Consider the following 22,191-nt stretch of genomic DNA (forward strand, 5'->3'; position numbering starts at 1 on the left):
AGAAGGAAAAATATGCAACTGGCTTTTATATTCACAGAAAAATGAATTGTTCAGTGTGGCAAATATGAAAGGAGTTCAAATTCCAGAGAAGGGAAAAATGTCAAAATGTTATAAGTCTCCTGAGGTGCAATTTAATTACTGCAGCAATTTTAGAAAAATAGAGTCACAGAGTGAACAATGCTGCCATGGTTTCTAACACATCAGCTCATATATATATCATTTTTCTTGTTTTCTTTCCAGTTGGAGGTTTCTTCAAGTGAAGAAGCTGCCCTCCTGTTCCAAAACCTGCAGGGAGGACCGGGCACCCTGTAAGACCAGCCGCTCGGGACTGTGATGCTAGAGCTGCTGAAGCTAATGCAGGTGGGCTTGAGCTGCCAAAGCTTGCACTAAGATTACTGACAGTTTATTTTTTCAAATCCAATTGTGGCCGTAATGGTGCTGTTTCTAAAATGAGAACTAGTTCCAAAACTTTCAGTTTGAAGACCCTAAGCCACTTACCTGGAACTCAATGCCAATACCCGCATTGAATCTGTGTTAAACTACACCCCAGAAGTGGCTGAAGCACTGTTGCCAGCCTTGCTATCCTAAGTGTTGGAGTGCTGGTGATGGCTGCTTCATTGTGTGTCACTGAGAAGGGTGGGTCTAATAGTAACCCTGGGTGCATTCTGCCACTTCTTGGCTTCTGCTGGCCTGACTTCAAACAGATCTATAGCATCTCCCAACATTTTTCTGTAGTGAAGGTAATGTTCTTCCAGCCCCTTTACCTTTTTTTTTTTTTTGAGGAAGATTAGCCTTGAGCTAACATCTGCCACCAATCCTCTTTTTGCTGAAGAAGACTGGCCCTGAGCTAACTCCGTGCCCATCTTCCTCTACTTTATATGTGGGATGCTTGCCTTGGCATGGCTTGATAAGCGGTGCATAGGTCTGCACCTGGGATCTGAACAGGCAAATCCAGGCTGCCAAACCGGAGCGTGCGAACTTAACTGCTGCGCCACCAGGCCAGCCCCACACCTTCACATGTTTAATAATAGGCTGAAGTTGTACAGTCAAAGCTACAAATTTTTCTCAGTTTCCTGCAGAGCCCTTGACAAATCTTGGGAGGTTGCGTGAATTATTTGTTTAAGTGGCAGGACAGTTTTCCAGTTCTTCAGTCTGCTGTGTGTGCTGCTAAAGCTGCACCTGAAGTTGCTGAGCTGTGATTGTGAAGCAGTCTGAAGAAGCTCTATGTATTTTCATTTTGAAGTCCGGATAATAGTTCCTGGCTTCTGAAAGCTGTGTCTGCCTTGTTTAGCCCCTGAGTAATTTCTATTTTCAAGTTGTTGATATTGAGAGTTCTGCCTTTTTATCTCATCTGCTGGCAGCCAATGGCAGAAGTTGCTTTAAAGCCTTAGTACCTTCTTATACTTTAATCCTTGCTTTAAACATTTCTTTTTGTATCCATTTTTGTTCCTTCACAAACTTCTGAAGATTTTCCACATCCTGGACAATGACGTGAGGGAGATTTTCATCCTTTGGTACTTTTTTATCATCTGATCATGTTCCCTTTTTATCACTTTTTATATGATGAACTACTAAAATCTACATCACTAAGGTCTTCATTGGCCACAGTGAAATAGCTACAGCAGTTACCAGTGGCATGCCGATAGCATCCTGTCCAAATTTGGATGTTGCTGTGTTTGGATTTTGGAAAAGCAAACCTCCTAAAGCAGCTAAGGCTGAGTGTAAGCGTGAGCACACGTGGAAATCGAAGTCTAGGTCTAGCCAGCCCTAGAGAAGGGGTTGTTGATGTGGTTGTTGTTTTTGCTGTTGTTCCACCCAAATCATGTGGAGTAAATCCCATGGAAGCTTCTGGAATTGATAACAGAGTAGGTGAAACAGTGCCACCACCAGCTGAGCGCAGGTAAAAAGTGGAGTAAATGGTGCAGCATTCGCTGCAGGCCTACAGATTCCTAAACTGGAACATGTCATAGCTGCAGATGTTGTGTCTGGCCATTCCCAGAGTTAAGCCAGTAGTTACAGTCACTGGCATTCCTGTATTTTTTCCTTCTAGAGTGAGCCCAGTGGCAGGCTCATATCCAAAAAGCACAGTTCCCAAAGCTTTGAAGGAGCAAACGTGGATGCTGAAGTTGCAGATGTAGAATTCCAAAATTGAAACCGCCAGAAGAAGCTCAAACAGACCCTGGCACTTAGGAGTCTGTTCAGTGGGTCTTTACTCCTTGAATGATTACAGCGTGGGGAAGAGTGGTGGCACTAGCCTCCTCTGTCCCAGATATGATTGTCTCACGGGTGGCTGTGGTGGTAGAGCCCAGTGTGATGCAGATGCCCGTGAACTTGGCTGGGTTCTCGCTGCAAGGGATTTGAGACCAGGCTTTCACACACCTCAAAGCTCAAAGCCTCACACATTTTCAGACCCAAGCTGTCAGAATCTTCCAGCCCCAGTGTGGAAAGCCACAACTAGGAACACATGCTGATTTTATTTTGTATCACATACTGGTAAAAATTTAACGCAGATATCACCTAACTTTTAGTATTCTTGTCTCTAAAATAGTAAGTAATCGTAAGACATTAGTAATGCCATTATTGTTGCTTATCTGTCTATAATTTTCTTTTTTAGGTCACCGTATATTTTCTGTTATCACATAATGTTTTGAGTAAAGTTTTCTCCATGTTGAGTAATTTTCTTTTGTTTCCTCCATACTTCTGGTTTGCGGTAAAAAGACATTTTCTTTGATGCTTCCGTCTTTACAGAAGTATGTAAATAGACTTAAAGTTCACCTCTTTGTCATTGTTAACTATAAACATCACTGTTGTTTCTTGTCTGCCTTTCTAGTCCTCTCTCTATCCTTGATATAATTTACTTTAACAAAGGGCTCTAGCACTTGCTAACACAGTTTTGTATGCAAAGTTTATTCCCTTGTATTAGTCATCTGCTTCATATAATTACATAAATTTTTAAGTAATTAGAGCAGAGCTAACATTACTTATCTGTACAACATCAGTGAGCTAGTTTTTTCAATAAACAAAATATACTACTTCAGATTGATAAACCATGAAAGGATTTTAATATTTTCCAAAAAAGGGCCTTGCAGACAATACTTTAATGATGTTTGTATGCATACCAATAGCTTTCCATATTTATTGGAAAAAGCATTTTTCAAATGAGTTTTGAAGCTTTAGATTTGAATGTCAAGTATGAGTGTGGGCCCTTGGGAAATTTTTCTTTCTTTCAGAACTTCACTTTTTTCTTCTGAAAAATAATAACTAATATTCACTAGAAAGAAGTTTGAAGATGTTAAATAACGTAATATTTGTAAAGCAGTCAGCAAAGACCTTGACTCTTAGGATGAGTTCCGGAAACGTATAGTCCCTCAGTTCTCGCTTTTATGTAACTGAATCCTTGTAAATCACATCATTGTTATTGTTTGTTGTGAAATACAAAACTATACTTTAGTACTTGTAGAGTAATGTGGTGGGCTTTTTTTTCTTTTTTAGTAAAGACCTCCACATTTTTATAGTGGGAAGTATTTCATTCTTGGCTGTTTTTCTTTTCCCAGTACAAAAGATTTCCGTGAATTGTTATTTCAGTTTTACTTAGCTGTATAATACACTTCTTTTAATGGAAAATATTAAATACAAAGAGTTCACTTTAAAGATCTATCATGTGATTTACAATGTATTCTTTGCACGTGGACATGTAATCTTCTCTTTACTAAACTTTAGAAAAGACTAATTAGATCGGCATTTACCTAATGAAAGTGCTTTTAGTACCAAAGTGACATAAAAGAAATAAGAACAACTCTCATTAGCTTGAAGAACAGTTTGATTCCATTTAAGAGCATATGCTATGTATTGCTTGCCCTGCTCCGGGTTCTAGAGACATCAATGAAGAAAACAGAACCTTCCTGTTCTTGGGAAACTTACATTCCAGGGGGTAGTGGGGGGATAGAAGACCAGCAAAGAACCAGCATCTCGAGTAGCGAAAAGGACTTTGAAGAAAAATAAAGCTGGATGATGAAAATATTATCTGGCACCGATGAGGACAGGGTGTGGTTTTAAATGGAAGCCAAATCTTCTCTGATAAGGAAAATGAATGAAGTGAGGGAAAAAGACATAATAATATTTTGTGAAACTGTGTTTCAGGCAGAGGAAGCAGCAAGTGCACAGGCCATAAGATGAACGTGTGTTTTGTGCATTTGATAAGCAGAAAAAAAACCAGCCATATGGCAGGAGGAAACCAGCGGCAGAGGAGTAAGACATGATACCGTGGAAGCAGCAAGGCCCCAAATCACGTCGGCCACGTAGACCACGGGCTGCACTTTGGATTTTATTCCACATGAAACTGGGAGCTTTTAGAGAAGGCTGAGCAGAGAAGTGGTTAGATCTCATTTTTGTATTTGAAAGATCACTGCCAACTGTGCAGTTAACTGACTGGGAAGGAACAAGGGTAGAAAAAGGGAGACTAGCTAAGAGCCTGTTATGTTAATTCAGCTGCTACCTGATGCCAGTCTGGATTAGAGAGACCGGGTAGAGAGGTGTGAAGCAGTAGAATCTAAATACTTTTGAAAGTAGAGCAAAAATAATTCCCTTATGTGAGACTGTATATGAGATGTGAGAGAAACATTTTCTAAGTTCCTGGAAGAAGGCACAAAATAGGAACTTCTTGGCTCAATTAGTGTAACAGTCCAGAAGGAGACCAGGCTCCAGGGACCTATGATCAGTGTTCTGCTCTATTGTTTCATGATCCTCTTGGCGTTATCATCCCCTATCGGTGGGCCTTACCTTCAGATGCCCCATCTGTACGGCACACTATTCAGAAGGGAGAACTTTTCTTCCAAATGCCGTCAAATGAAAATCATAAACTTCCCTCTGTCAGATGCAATTAGATTATATCTCTAGACGTGAGCCAATCACAAGGGACGGGGGAATGCCATATGCTGAGAGGGCTTCAGAGTGTCCTAACAGTGGACTCAGTACTCCAAACGTGTCTTAAAAATCCTTTTTGTTGCATCAACCATCTACTCAGAAACTTAAGTCCTCTGGATAACCACACGTAATCTACTAATCTACTTGACATCTCGACTTTAAAAGCTATTTGGTTAATTAGAGTTGTGTTAGAACTGTGCAATAAGTATGACATAGTCATCTCACACCAATGCTTTTGCTTGTGTTTTCCTTCATTTGGAGCACCCCTTCCTCTTTAACTTGTGTTGTGTTGTATATTATTTTTGTATCTATATTATAATCATCCTCGGTGACAAGCAGAAGCCCTGCTTCCTCCATAAAGGCTTCCATGAATACTTCAGCACTCACTGCTCTCTACGTTTGTCGATCACCACATTGTATGGAGCATCTAGATGGTAGTCTTTCACTTAACTAAACTCTATGTAATGTAGGTTTTGGAATTCACTAATTGAGTTGCATGTGTCTTCTTTCATTAGATTTTGAGAGCCAAAACTGAGGGGAAGGAACTAGGACAAAAGCTAATTTTGAGGTCATTCATAGGGAATCCTTTCGGAGAACATATTTGTCTTTGAATAAATATTTAATAGAGAAGATAGCAACATGCACTTATTCTATTGGTAATTAACTTGTAGTATTTTACAAATATAGATTTTGATTCATTGATGCATGACTAGAGCATCCCCTGATTACTGCTAAGTATGTTTTGCTACCAATAAGCTGGCATATAGACGATCTCTAGATCAAACAAGAATATTTATAACAACATTAAGGGAAAAAATCCATAGAGGAAAATGGATAAATTACAGCCTTTATTGACTTACTAGCTTATTTTAATTACACTTTTGTATTCTAGTTACTTATTGCCAGAGAGAAAATAAGGAAATACAGAAAAAAGAAAGCAAAAAAGAGTGAGAAAGAGAAAGGCGAACAAAGAAAGAGAGAGATTTGAAAACTATTTCTAAGCATCTACTATTCAAAAACAGATATATAGCCATTAAAAATATTTTCCTGGTGATGCATTTTTATATAAAACATCAGAAAGAAAGCATGATCCAAAAGGATGATACATGAAAAAAATAGATTGCACTTTATGAAAATTAGAATTTTTTTTTGCAAAAAATACTGTTGAGAGAATGAAAAGACAAGCCACAGCCTGGGAGAAAATATTAACAAAATACTTCCCTATTAAAGGACTTGTATCCAAAATAGACAAAGAACTTTTGAAATTCAACAAGAAGAAAATAACCATTTAAAAAAAGTGGGCAAAATTCTTAACAGACAAGGGCTGGTCCTGTGACTGAGTGGTTAAGTTTGTGCGCTCTGCTTTGGCAGACCATGGTTTCACTGGTTCAGATCCTGGGCCTGGACATGGCACCTCTCATCAAGCCAGGTTGAGGTGGTGTCCCACACAGCACAACCAGAAGGACCTACAAGTAGAATATGCAACTATATACTGGGGGGCTTTGAGGAGAAGAAGAAGAAGAAAAAAATAAAAGAAGATTGGCAACAGATGTTAGCTCAGGTGCCAATCTTAAAAAAAAAGAAAGAAATCTGAACAGAAACCTCACCAAAAAAGACATGCTGGCAGCAAATGAACATATGAAAAGATGTTCAACATTATTGTTAATTAAAATAACAAGAAGGTGTTATTAGACATGTATAAGAATGGCTAGGGGTCAGCTCCGTGGGCAAGTGGTTAAGTTCCTGCGCTCTGCTGCGGCGGCCCAGGGTTTGGATCCTGGGCGCAGACATGGCACCGCTCGTCAGGCCACGTTGAGGCGGCGTCCCACATCCCACAACTAGAAGGACCTGCAACTAAGATATGCAACTGTGTACAGGGGGGGTTTGGGGAGATAAAGCAGGAAAAAAAAAAAAGATTGGCAACAGTTGTTAGCCCAGGTGCCAATCTTTAAAAAAAAAAAAAGAATGGCTAAAATTCATAACACTGACAGTATCAATTGCTGGCAAGAATGCAAAGCAACAAAATTCTCATTCATTGCTGGTGGGAGTGCAAAATGATACAGCCACTTTGGGAGACAGTTTGTCAGTTTCTTACAAATCTAAGCATGACCTTACAATATGATACAGCAACCCTGCTCCTAGATTATTTACCTTATTGATTTGAAAACGTTTGTCCACCCCAAAACTTGCATGCTTTCTTCATAATTGTTAAAAACTGGAAGCAACCAAGATGTCTTTCAATAGGTGAATCGATCAACTGTGCTACATTCACACAATGGATTATTATTCAGCAATAAAAAGAAATGAGCTATTAAGCCATGGGAAGCAATGGATGAATCCTAATGCATATTAAGTGAAAGAAGTCAGTCTGAAAAGGCTGCATAATTTACAGAAAAGGCAAAATTATAACAAAGGTAAAAAGTCAGTGGTTGCCAGAAGTTTTGGTGGGGAGAAGAAAGGAGGGTTGAATAGGTCAAACGCAGGGGATTTCTTAGGGCAGTGAATCTTCTGAATGATACAGTAATGGTGGATACATGAAATTGTGTCTGTTAAAATCCATAGAGTTTTACACCACAAAACATGAACCTTAGTGTACGCAAATTTCCAAAAAAAAATCATTTAGGAGACTAGAAGACCCCAGGATGGAATGTAGAATGTGATAGAAGAATCTTGTGTATTGCAAATAAGTGAAACTACTTCAAAAAATGTTGCAACCGAAGTAACTTTGGAAAAGAGTGGAGTTTGTTGAGAGTAAAATCAAAAGGAACTGTACATTATTACTGTGCTGTATTCGATAAACTAGTTTCCTATGGCTGTACAGGTTAACAATTCTGTGACCACTTCATATGTGCACTCAAATTGATTGATTAAGTCGATGGGTGAAGGTTGGTTGGATCCAGGCTTTCTCACTGCCAGAGTGGTAGTTTGCAGATAAGCAGGGAGAGCAGGTTAGAATGATCCATTTGGTAGTGAGTTAGAGTTGGGGTCATCAAAATGAACTCAGATTTAGTTTAATATAGGCACAGAAGTTTATATATGGAAATACTTATAGATATGTGTAGATTCAGGGGTTAGCATACATACATAAATCCATTTCCTTGCACTGTTGACTGAGAGGACCTAGAATTAATGACACACCAATACCAATAAGCACACCTAGCACTCAGATCTTGGTTTCTACTATTGTTCTCCAATAAAGGCAATGAGGCTTCTTGGATAATGGCTGATTTTAAGACTGGGACAGAAAATACACAAGATGATCCTGGAGCATCTTATAGTGCCGGGACCTAAGAAAATGCTTAACACACACACATATACACACACACATAAGCTAGATCAAAAGGATACAGGAACCAGTTGAAGAGCTCCCAATGGTCAAAACTGGAACCATTTGAGCAACAAATTAAGTAAAGTAGTATTAGATTATAGCTCAGTGTATAAAATGAATATTCATGAGTCCATACTGATAAAAATAAATGATTGACTAAATAAATAAATAAATAGGAGGAAGAGACAAATCTCCTGTGCAGAAGAATTCCAGATAATTCGTGTAGATATTGTGCCCTCAAGTAACATACTCCTCACTCCTTGCATGTGCATCGTAGAGTGACTTCCTTCCAAAGAGGGCAGCACGGAAAAGGAGGAAAGAGTCATTTTTCAGCAGAGAAACCTGAAAAACATTGCTTTAGCCAGGTGCTTACGATCAACCTCATTGGTGTTAAGTCACTATCCTTGATGAGATATGATGAAAATGGTACGTTACTTTCGTGATCTTGCTCCTCAAATTCCATAACCCCAATATAATCTTGAGAAAAAAATCAGAAAAATTCCTATTGAGGGTCAGTTCTCAAAATATCTGAACGATATTCCACAAAACTGTCAAAGTCGTTAAAAACAAGGAAAGTTTGAGTAACTACAATAACCAGGAGAAGCCTCAGGGTACATGATGTCTAAATGTAACGTAATATCCTAGATGGACTCCTGGAACATAAACAGGACACTGGTAAAAACTAAGGAAATCTGATAAGCTATGAATCTTAGCTAACAGTAATATATCAATATTTGCTTATTAATTGTAAAAAATGTACCATACTAATATAAGATACTACTAATAAGGGAAAATGGATCCAGAAATACGGGAACTCTCTGTACTATTTTCACAATGTTTTGCAAATCTAAGACTCTCCTAAAATAAAAAAGTTTATTTAAAAATAATTTAATCCCTACTTCTCAATAAAACCAAACCAAACAAAACATTATTGTCCCTTAAGTATGAGTCAGAAGCTCTAAGTCAATTTGTTGTAATAACAGGCTATGTGATGCATATTGATGCTAAAAGAGAACAATTGTACAAGTGGCTCACCCCTCTAAGCCAAACTAATTTCTTAAGAATCCAGAACAGACTCTGTCTGGATGGCAATGCAGTGATAACCTTGGAATGTGGCAACATCTGGACGGTCCTTTTCTGTCTTTTTATATTCTGCCTCTAAAAACATCCGACTGAAGATTTCATGGCAAAAATGCATTAAAACATTCTGAACAAAAACATTAATAATATATTAAAATGGAAGAGTTCTAGTTCTGACAGAAAAAAGCATTTATCATCAACATAGCAATAATAATACTTATTATTGAAACCTAATCTTTAATGATAAAAAACACCTTTGTAATTCAGGCCTGCAGATATTACTTCCATCAGTGAAATCTTTCGAATGCCCTAAATAATTGAATGTTCAGAAGCCAGCAAATCAAACTGAAGCTAGAAGCGTTGTTTGTACAGGTGGTTTGCCTACTGGGAGTCAAAATTCTTACTTCTGTTGTCCATGTCAATTATTCTGAGACTTTGTCCATTTAGCATCTGCCAGTTTTTATAACAACAGAAGACTCTTTTTAAAAATTGCTGACATAACATTTATCAAATTATCCCAAGAGTGATGTTCTCTTTCCAAATAAAAGGAATCAAGAGTAGGGAGAAATGATTGGATAATTAAATATTAGGTCAGTTATATGATTCTCTCAGATTTAAACATTTAAAATGTGTCAACTAGAATTATTAATAATATGCCATCTGAAAGCAATCCTTTCTGAAACACTTTAGTTTCTTTATAAGGAGGAGCATTTTTAAAACACTCATCTCCGGATTTAGGACTTTTTGTTTTTGCTTTCGATTTGTGAAATTTTGATTCTTGTGAATCTCGAAACAGAAGAAATTACGGTTCTTTGAAATGTATGTTTATCACTTAATTTTTAAGTATTACTGGAAAATTAGATTATGTACATACAGAAACACATAAACAAGTCTAGTAACTATGAGAGCTTATTGAATATTTCTTAAGTAGGGATTCTCTAAACTTTGGCTTTTGGATAAAATTAACCAAAAAACCCAGGAAATTCACAAAAGCCTACCATTTGACCCTGGCTTTTACCCTGGCCCTTGGATTCCCAAATATCTGAGTACCCATTTAGTGTCCTTTCTGACAACTCTGAACTTGTTCATCATCGATGATAATGTGATCATTGTCATATCTGATTACTAAAAATGATATTAGTATTTTATTATGTTACTTGGGTTATTATTATTAATAACTAAATATGTATTTTCAAATACTGAGATCATTCTTGGTGTAACTTGAAGTGAAAATCTCATTATGTATTTTATATGTTGAAATGCAAACAGTCGTTTTAAGTATACATTCATTTGTTTTGCAAAAGGAAAAAAATACTGTCATATTTGATAATGCTTATGATGCTGTGAATTTTGTTTTGAAAACTTTAAGAACTTTAAAATAGACAAGTTGAGAAGTATTTTAATAATTGATGTAATGACAATGTATTAGCTTGAAAATTAGGGAGACTATTTCTATCCTTTTGAGCTATTAAATGTTTTCTGTTTTAGTATAAATCATACAATGGCATAGTGCCAAATATGTTATTAGCATAATTCCAGTCTTTTAGAATTATTTGGTATATTAGCATTATAGGTAGAAAAAATAGCCTTTAAATTATGCTTCTAATATTTTGTCATTTAATCCTTTTTAGGTCATGAGTCTCTAAAGAACGATTCTATTTTGGAATTGTTCACATATTGTGAGGATGAACTTAAAGCAAAATATCAATTTTAATGCTTCAAAAATTCATGAAGAGGGAAAAAATCCCAAATCACAAATAATAAGTATTGATTTTTAACATTAACCACTTTGCATTTGGTCAAATATGTGGTTTGGGGGCACATCCATAAATAGTGTCAGATATTGTTCTAAGTTCTTTGTATTTATCATTTCAATAAATTCTCAAACACCCATTTTACAAATGATCTAAATAAACATCATAGAAGGATAGGTTGACCAGGAATAGATTAAAAGTATTGTCAATTATTAGCTCAAGAACTTAGAATCAATGCATAGTGGATCAATCCAGACTTTAAAAAAATTTATTTTAACAAGGGGCAAGAATGTCTCCAGAAGGACACAAGAGTTTCTTGACTGGAAATATTAACCTTATTAAAGAAATGGCTGCTCAATGGGTTAGAGGCTGGGGATAGGGTGAGGATTGCTCAACCAGGAAAGCATAGAAATAGGAGAGATCAGAAACAAAGGAAGGTGGCAGCCATTACCCATCTAAGTGCTGAGTATGAGAAGTGACCATAACATTGTACTAGTGAATCTCTGAATCTTGTATCCAACTGCGGGCATGATGGCTCAGCATTTACTTCAGGGGTACAAGCTTCCATCTCAGTTACTCACAGATCTCTACTGGGGAAGCTTCTACTTTCCCCCTAGTAATTACACACAAGAAAGAAGTTTAACCCCAGAAGTAAACATTCAGAATTATCACACAGAGAAAGAGAAGGCAAGGAAAATACAACAGCATTTGGGTGCTACAGCCAAGCATATATACCTTCTGCCAGAGGGGAGAGTGGGCGCCAGGTCAGCGAGGTTACATAGCAGGTGAGCCCACACAGGACTTGTAAATCGTTTTTAAAATTGAGAGCCCCAAACGCTGTAAGGGTCTCGTTCTCATTGACTTCTGTGATAATAATGCTGCGTACACAGGCTTCTTCCGGGGTGAGAAAGGTCACATGATTCATTTTGTGGAAGCTGGAGGCTTCAGAGTGCTTTCTCCTAGGATTGGCAGCTGAGCCGGCCTGAAGAGAATAGTAAAAATGCAGAGTTGCATCAGTACAAAAAAGTAGTGAACCAAGATAGTACAGTACAGGAGGAGCTTCTTGTTGCCTAATTCTTATTCTGAAACCATGCTCTCTGAGCAAGCTAATGAATACAGCGTGCCTTCCCCAAAGGAGTATCAGCCGAGAGAGAATGTTCTGGCAGAGGACTCAAGTGCCTGGTCCCCTCATTGCAAATTAATAAATCAGGGCTTTGATTTTTTAAAATCAGTCCCTTGAGCTTATTTAATATCACTAGGCACCTTAGAAATAGACAATGAGGTTTCAGAGTCTGGAAAGGCTGAGGGCCCGACTCGGAGCCAGGCAAGTCTACCAAGGTAAGGAGACTCTAAGAGGTCTGCTGGAAGGCAGCCTGCTGGCGTTCCCAGCCACACTCACTCTTCTTCATGGCTCAAGCCAAGTCTGATCATTTTTCCAAGGTGAACTCTGCAATGGGTACTTTGTAGTAACAGAAAATTAAAATAATACTGTTCATTTGCGCAGCTTGCTGTGGTTTAAAACATGTTTGCATAGAGTTGATCACATTTAATAGAGCAGTTTTTCAGCATGTTTATTGTTCCACTCATTTTACAGATGGAGAAAGTAAAACTCGGATGGGTGTCAGGTGGCCCTACATTTGCTCCCACATTACATTTTTTTCCTTCAAAAATACTGACCTCCGATTGATCTGGGTCCTGGTTACACAGGTGTGTTCAGTTTGTGAAAATTCATCATGCTACACGTTTATGTAGTGTACATTTTATACAGATAATTATACTTCAAAAAGTGATTAGATGTTTAAATAACGATGGCTAGAAAGGAAAAAAATACTAATGCTTCCATTGTTTTATTTATCTATCTTTAAATGTATTTAAAATTCTTAAGCTTAGTACAGTTAATAAGCTTGCCAGCATATTTTCAGCTGAAACTTGGTCTGATTCAGTACAGATAATCCCTTCTTCTAAGTTTTAAAGCTATCTATTTAATGGTGCTACCAAAATATAGATTCTCGGCTATTTAAAGACTAACGATGAAGAGTAGGAGAAATAAATGTGACTAGACTTACTACCACATACTTGAAGAACCTGAAAACCTTATGAATAAACAGGGATCATAAATCATATTAAAATTCTTAGGATTCCATTGGCTTGGACAAATTGTACCTGGAAGTGATAAATGAATTATTCACAGAAATATTTTCAAGAGTTAGATGACCTTGCAGATTAAGGCTCGTATGTGGGGATGGATAAGGAGATGGAAGGAGTGAGATGGAGCAGTTAAGTGAATACATATGTGACTGAATTAGACTAGAAGGAAAGTACACAAGGGTTTAATCGGAAGATCAATTCACATGCCCACTTCCCACGTTTGAGGTATTTCATAAAGAAGAATTATAAATCCTCTCACTGTTTCCACTTCGTTTGTAAAGACTAGTCTGGAAACACCCTACACAGAGAGGTGATTCAGCCTCGGACATCGGAAATTATAAACATGTCTTCTGGGTCTTTTTAAAGTAACCAATGAATACCAGGCTGTGAATGTAGGAGAAAGTAGGAGTCAATCAGGAAGTTGGGGGCTGTTACACAGGAACACACAAAGGGTCATTAAATCTGCCATAAAAAAGTAAGGTCTTCAAAAATAAATAAGTAAATAAAATTTTTTAAAAATTGGGGAGTAGGACAGATTCTCTGAGGAAGTGACATTTCGGATAACACTGGAAAGGACTAGGATTCAGCAACTGAGTAAAGCGTAAGACCCATCTCACCCCTACCAGCAGGAAGCGGAGCTGCCCCCAAACCAAGTTCCTCTTTTAAAGAGGTAATCCCTTGGATACAAAGAAGCGAGTTATGAATAAGGCCTTCTATGGAAACAACCCCTGCAAAAATCTTCTTCCTTGGATACATTCCCTTCTGTGGCAGTCAGACAAATTTTTAAAACTTTTACTTCTTGCCCATCTTAGGTTTAGCGGGAAAGATTCTCCATCACATGTGCCTTTGCAGCCACCCTGCAAAGCCCAGACAGAGCTCCCCATAAGAGTCTCCAGGAAAGGAAAGTAGTCTTCCCAGATTGGTTACAGCTCTATGCTTGAAGAAAACAATAGCATAAGAAGCCAAGAGAATGAATTCTGTGGCCCTTCAAGAAACCCAGTTAGGAAAGCCCATCGAACCCACTGGCTATTTGACCCTTGGGCCCTGAGTCTCTGATGTATTTTTCTTAGCAAGAGGTATCCTAATAACCCCAGTAGGAAGTTTGGCCTGAGCTTCACAAGGCTGACATAAAATGGATGTTTTTTGCCTCTGTACCTAGAAAAGGATGACTTTTGAGTTACCTGGATTTATATTTCTTTGTTTATTTTACATGTCCTTTTCCCAATTCTCTTTTTGAAAAATGATCTTCATCAGTGCTAAAAACTTGTTGGAAGTGGTTCATTATTCATCTGTCATCGTTGCAATGTTAGGACTGGAAAAAATAGAACAATTCTTTTGTGAACAATACATTTAGAATCCAAGACTGTTAGCAAATACAAATTTGTCTGTATGCTTTGCATGCTTGTATACTCTGTATATCAAAAGCTTCTTAAATCATGTTATGTTTTAGGATTATCTCATCAAGAGACAGAATTTATCTCCCTACTCATTAAATCAGGCCTCGGTTGCTTTTGTTAACATATTGTGGAGGAAGTTATGGAGTACAAGTTCCTAGTTTATGCCTCAAGAAACCTTGCATGCTTGCCCTCATTCTTTTGCTTCCCCATCACTATGTGTTTACAGGCCCAAGGTCGTCTGCTTAAAGACACAAGGCCCAGAGCCCAGTCACTCCTGCGGCCTCAGCCAACAGCCAGCCAAATAAGGGATCTGTTAAAGAGATCATTCTAGACGAGCTAGACTACAAATTAATTTCAAATACATGAACAAACCTAGGTAAGATCAGGACTATGGCCCAGTTGACTCATAGACTCAGGAGCAATAACAAATCCTTGTTGTTTTAAGCCACAGAGTTTTGTGTTTATTTCTTATACTGCAAGAGGTAGCTGATGGAGAAATTGGTACATAGAAATGGAATGCTATTGACTTAAAATAGAGACTCTGGTTTGAGAGCAAAGCAAGGAGCAGATAATGGAAACATGGTGAACAAATACTTAGTAGAGGCTGGAAAAGCATGAGACGTTATTGGAGGCTGCAAAAATAGAACCTCATGTTATAGCCAAAACAATTGGCAAGACTAGACCAATAGATATGTTCCTCATAAATTGTTGGTCTTTGGCAAAATGATTTCCAGACAAAATGTTGGAAGTGTCAGTTGGCTTCTTTTCCCTGTAAATGGTAAGATAGTACGGGGACAATACGAGTTAGAGCAGAGGTCAGCAGACTTTTTCCATAAAGGGACAGATAGTAAATATTTTTGGCTTTGTGACTATGGAGCCTCTGTCTCAACTATTCAACTCCGCTATTGTAATGCAAAAACAGCCAGGGACAATGTGTATATAAAAGAGCGTGGTTATGTTTCAAAAAACTTTATTTATGGATGCTGAAATGTGAATATAACATAATTTGCATGTATCACAAATATTGTCCTTCTTTTGAACTTTTTAAACCATAAGGAACGTAAAAAGTAGTTTTAGCTCATAGTCCATACAAAACTAGGAGGTGGGCTGGATTTGGCTTCTAGGTCTTAGTTTGCCAACCTCTGAACTAGAGGAAGAACTGGCCAGTTTTCAAGGAGAATTTAGAAGTACATATGAAAAAATAAAAACAAAACTATTTCTCATCTTCTGTCTTCCCAACCAGTAAGAGTCTCAATATAAAATAAGTTCTGAGGACAAGATCTAATCACACGTGCTATTATAAGACCCTTTATTAATATATGTCGGCACCTAGGATTCCCTTTCAGCGAGATAACAGGGTTTCTAAGAAACCTAAGAGTCTTGTGTCACAGCCTTCTGACACAGCCAAAGCAGCTGTACACAGATCTAGAGAGATGCACGTCTCCCAAATATTGTGGATTTCGCTATTAGAATGGACTTGAGTCTGATTCAAAGGAAGTCTACAAAGTTTTTAGGTGACTTGAACTTTCCATATCACTTCATTCTCTTGAATCCTGCTCAGCTAGCAGATGAATAAATCTCAACTAACAGGGAGGAGAAACAAGTCACCTCAATCGACATCCAGCAAACTCCTAGAAGCCTAGCTGCTAAGGTGATTCACAGAAAACCACAGATGGGGAGGGAGCCTGGCCCGACCAGAACAACCACCCTCCTGACCTGTAGACTCCTAAGCAATAGTGCGTCGTTCGTTACTTCTTGGTCCGCCAAATTTTGGGATGATTTGTTGTACAATAATAATAGCTGATAGAGAATGTTTCATTATTCATTTGTTTATGTTAACGTTTTGGTTAGGGGGCTTAAGTTGAAAAAGCAAACCATATTGAAATATTCCTTATGGCATAATAATTTAGAATTGATTACTATTAATAAATGCTAATCAGATTTGCATTGGCTGTAAATAATAAAAAAATTACTTTCAGCTTCTTAAAATGAAAGAATAGCTTAGTCTTTACTAACTATATGTAAGCAGTATACTTGACTAGACTTTTTGAAGTCTTGTCCAGCGCAGTGAGGGAGGATCATGAGTGTACAACTAGACCAAGTGTATAGGGTATAATTTTCCAGGTCATGAGGCTTGCTTCTTATTTGAAAAAAAGGATTTATATATTGCTTTTCATTATCGAGTTATAGGTCTCAAGGTGCCTTTGCCTTTGGGTGTTAATGACCATATGCTCTGCTTAATTATATTTTTTTAACCTAAAATATAAAGGCAAAAAAAAATGTAAGTTGCAAAATGTAACTATTTTGATGTTTAAGAGGAGGTAGATCATACATTGAAAGATAAGTCCTTTCTCTGTGGAGGGTAAAGTTAATGTTCACTCTGTACGATTTCAGCAGCTCTGGAGAGATATGGCTCAAACAGTTTTCAAACACATTGTAAAAAGCAACATTTTCAGACACTGTAAATTTTGTAGCTAAAGTCTGTGAGAAGAAAATCAGGATTGACCCAACAGCAGGTCAATTAAACAATCCCTAATTGAACGAGTCCATTTTTAGGCTTATTTCATTGCTGATAGGAGAGAAAGAGGGAAGCTTGTACTGTTTGCTCATAAAATACCCAATGCAAGAATTTCATTGTCTATACCCATAGGTCCTTTAAAATCACTGTCAACACCAGAAGAAAGAGTGGAATTTTCTTAGATATTTGGTTAGCCTGTGGGTTTCCGTAAAATATAAACTGTTTCTCTAAAATAAGCAGAACCAATGAAAAGGAAAAGGAATTTGTTTTAAATGTTCAAACTGGAAAAAGTGACCGGAAAATGCCTCTGGGGATGTTGTTTTTAGTCTATGTCCTCCTAACCATCATTTATGGGCCACTTGAGAGATTAAAGAAAGGATGTTAAAGGCCTGGAGATACTGTAGCTGCACTCGCAAAGTACCAGAATGCACGTAAAAGGCTTGTAAAGCATTTGGTTCTACAAATCTGACATATAAACTGTGCTACAATTGTCTTCATTTCCCCGTCTCTGACTCATTCTTGATATCCTACTCTGGTAATAGAAATGATGACATGAAGGAAAATTAGAAAACATTCTAAGATAGAAATTTCCTGCACTTCAAAATAGTTGTACTTGGTGAAATTTAAAAATGGGAAAATAAGCGTACTCTAACTTTGTTGACGTGACTGAATATAATGTTTTGTTACGGCTTCTTAATTACGTCGTCCTCAATTGTGAGTTTACATATGACTATGTCATCCTTTCTGCAATATGGAGAATAACATGCAATAAAGATTCAAAGATATTATGTCAAGGCATTTTCAACTTTGTAATTGTAAGAAATGTGGAAGGATTGGTGGTAATTGTTCAGTGTTAATGGCTAGTAGAAACTTTATTGCTTGATTGATGTCCTAGGTGAAAGAAATTCAAATTGATTATTACTGAAGTCAAATATATTCTGGTATGTCCAGAGTTTATTGCCATTAAATAACTTTATTGAAAAGAATGTCATGTGAAATTGTGAGGAACAATTAAAAAGGAAAAGAGAAACGATAATTGATTTCAAAACTTCCTAAGGATTTACAAATGTAATGTAAGAAACTAAGAGAATAATTAGGAAAAAAAATAGAGGTACAAATTTTGCCTTTGCAAAACAGAGACATAACAAGAAATCATACCACATAGAGCATTGTATCATAGATGATTAACTTTGCTATACTCAAAAGTACCCTACGATCTACTTTCCCCCAATGTTACTTGCACAAGTATTTGAGTATCAATCAAGTCAACTTTGGAACACTGAGTGGATTAGTTTCTATAAATTTCTGGGTTTTTATTGTTATTCAGCTGTGTGTGTTAAAACGAAGAAATAATCATTTGTTGGAGACAGTTTTACAACTAGTAGAGTTTCATGTTGTAAATAAACTGATTGCCAACTTTTATATATCTTATACCTCACGAAATAAACCAAGTCGTATTTTTCCACAATTATTCTTGGGAAATTACTTTTTTAGGTTCTTAAAAATCTTTCAGATTCCTGGGTGCTCTCGTACTTAGTCTTTTGCAAATAAATAAAGTACCACTCAGGGAAGACACACTGACCTAAAATGGCTCATACTGTTGCTAGTTTCTAGATGTTTATTAATATTACAATATTAATAGTATAAATAAGGAGAGATATTTAGATATTTTTGTATATATTTAGATATTTATATACATAATCTGAAAGAATCATAAAAAAGTAACAAAATAAATTTAATACAGATGTATTAATTATTTTCAAGTGTTGAATATTACAAATAAGACTTTCAACAGTCATTTAAAAAAGCGATGCAGTAAAAAGATAGTGGAGTTCACAAATATAAATAGTTATTTGTGATGTGGGATAGAACATGCAATTATAATACACACAGATTTAAAAATTGTCATATCCCAAACATTTTAGAAGGAAATGAAAACAAAGCACGCTAAAGTATTATGATTTATATTTCAAAAAGAGATTCTAGAGATGACAATGGCCTTTGCCAAAGACAGAGGTCAAAATTTGAATAGGTTAATTCACACCATGTAAGAATACATTATTATTTATTATATAATTGTATACATTTATTATTTTATATAAAATATAATTTAAAAATTATAAAATAAATTAATACATGTACAATTTTATTCTTAACTCTTCTTCTTGGGGAAATGAATAACAGTTGTGGCTTGATCTTGGAATAAACAGTATGGCTAAAATGCTTTAGTGATTATTGCCAGAATATTATAAAGTTGAATGTGGTGAGAATTAAATTTAGAGAATAGTGTTGAAATGAAAAATGACTTTGATATTCTGGGAAGTAGGTAGATATTATGGAAAACGTAATTTTTTAGTTAAGAAGAGTGAATTCCAGAAATAAAGATGAGGGAAAGTTGGACTTATTTGAGGATAGTGTAAAAATGATCTTAGAGACAAAAGGTTAGCAAAACTAATATTAGTCATTGTGATGTTTTTATCACTAAAATAGAGTTTAAAGGCTTGGCATTTAGTTTTGCATTATCCTTCTAAGTAAATGTTACTTATTAATTTTTGGCCATTATTTTGAAAATCTGGTAAGAGTTATGATCTTCTTCCCTAAAATGTTTACATAAACACATCACTTAGCTAATAAATTCTGAGAGGCTATAGGTCCAAGATTAGAACCTCTGCTTTTTGCCTTCAAGTAATTAACATCCACCGGAGAGCAAGGTGCTTTGTCTCCTAACCGGGCAAATTAGATCTTTGTCTTGGCACTGAAAACTGAAAAACAAGGAGGTCAGTGCAGGCTTTTCTAAACAGACAAGCAAAGGTTCTCTTTAATTACATAATTATCATAAATATTAATTATATTCTTAAGTAGATTTTTGGAAAATATAATGTTTTATATTCCAATTTTCCAATACATAAACACTTGCACGAACCCAACTTTAGGATTACTAATTCTCTTTTTTAAAAATAGTTTTTTGGTGTTTTTTTTGCTGAGGATTTGCCCTGAGCTAACATCTGTGCCAATCTTCCTCTATTTTGTATGTGGGTCTCTGCCACAGCATGGCCGCCAACGAATGGTGTAGGTCCACACTGGGGAATCGCATGAGGGAACCAAACCCAGGCTGCCAAAGCAGAACATGCCTAAATTAACCACTAGGCAATGGGGCTGGCCCTATAAATAGTTTTTTTTTTTTTAATATTAACTTCTGGTGTCCTTCCATTGCTTTTGCAGTATTACTGTTTTCTTTCCAATCAAACTAAAGACTTGGAAAGAAGAAACTATGGATTAATTGCTGCAACTCCACCAACTAAAGCAACTAAATGAAAGTGTCTAGGAAGTGTTTGCTATCCCCAAACACATGTATGGTTGCAAACACCTCCTGCAACAGCTACAATTCTGATACCATCATGGAGGCTTCTTGCCTGGGCTTTCAAAACCTCACCCCACTTGCACTGAGTCTAATACTGCAGAGGAATCTGTCTTTCTCTACACTGCTGCTTATTCTGGAAATTGGCTCCTATTAGCTAATAACTGAAAGACAGCGTATTCAGGCTTGTTGGTCCTATCAGGAATCAGCTTCCCAGAGTCCACCTTACAATCTCTGTGTGCTTTCCAGAGCTTCTCATCATCAGAGAGCGAGCTTAAATCCACATCAAGTACACATTCAGTCGTAGTCTTTGATAGCTGAGTGCTCTCTCTGGTAACAGAACTATTAGAGGAAACAGTGCTGTTACTTTGTGAGTTATTAAAACATAATTTAAAATAGTGTATGCAGAGTAAGCTCTGTCCATCGAGAAAACAGTAGTGTAATCTAAAAACCCAAAATGAGAGCATCAAAAGGTACGAAAGCATTTAGAAACGTGCTTGTGTGGGTAGATGTATGAAGCACTATTTAGAATTTTGAGAGAAAAATGGTAGTGTTGGGTTTATTTAACACATTTATTTTGAATAAATAGAAGAATACTATCTGAATATTACTCTTCCTTTGGTTTACAAAAGACGTTTTGTTTTTCAAATGACTGAGCCTAATCTTGAGTGGTCCAACTGATTGGCATTAATTTGTGATGACTCATTTCGGCCTCAGCAGCAAGAGGAGAGATTTTTGAAACTCTTCAGCATAAAAAATGGATTCAGTGAAATATTTGGCACTCTTATGTCAGTAAAGTTAAAGAGCTCATCTGAAATAATACACTTAAGTCGGTATTTTGTTCAACGTCTCAAACATTCTTGCTTTTTCTCACTTCCACCCCTTCATCCTGCCTTCCTCCCTCACATCCACCAACCAATATTCTCCCACAATGTCCCAGACTTCACAGCTCTCAGCAACACCACCTCCTCCGCCAACACACATTCACTTAGGCATTTGGTGTTAATGTCTCATTCTTCCCTTTTATAAAACTTATGATAAAAAAAATCACATGACACAAAGTAGCCTAAATTCTTACCCTCAGGAGTTTTTTTCCAATTTAATATAGGTCAAAGCAATAATTTAAAAAAGTTAAACTCTATAATTTTATTGCCCTAAAGCCTCTCCCTGTGGACAGTAGAGACATTTGGGAGACAAAAGTATATCCTATGACACACTACTCCCCTTTTTTCCTTTTTCTGTCCTCAGGAATGACCCTCATTCTTAGTAGTAGACTTCAGCATTTAGAGAATATGTGTTTTCCTTTATTTACATCTTATATTGAACAGGATCATCATTAACATAAAAACAGTTCAAACAATTGTGGCCAGTTACAGATTACATGAAGAGTGAATCTCTCTCTGAATATGAGGCAAGAGGAAACTACTTAAGTAATATTACATGATGTTTTAAAAGTCCTCTTTGTATACAAACAAGCACCGCCAATTTGGTAGGTTTGGGACATTTTTTTAATTTTAAGATATGAGAAGTTCATTTCTGTCAACAGTGAATCCTTCACAGTTTTGGGAGATTCTCAGGAAAAACATCAGTCTAGCTAAACTAATTAGCTACAGATTTTGAAATCTGATTAAATTTAGTATTTTGGAAAATTTTATTTCACCTTTCATTTTTGAAATGTGTATTTA

The 22,191-nt window shown here is 36.7% G+C and overlaps 1 pseudogene; it reads right to left on the reverse strand.

Annotated features, from left to right (window-relative positions):
- The window catches only part of LOC139044913 (nucleoporin p58/p45-like), a 44,256-nt pseudogene extending 32,246 nt beyond the window's left edge, over window positions 1-12,010 (reverse strand).
- Between the last annotated feature and the right edge of the window lie 10,181 nt (window positions 12,011-22,191).

This window comes from Equus asinus, chromosome 3, assembly GCF_041296235.1.
Source record: "Equus asinus isolate D_3611 breed Donkey chromosome 3, EquAss-T2T_v2, whole genome shotgun sequence".
In the NCBI taxonomy this organism is placed as follows: Eukaryota; Metazoa; Chordata; class Mammalia; order Perissodactyla; family Equidae; genus Equus; species Equus asinus.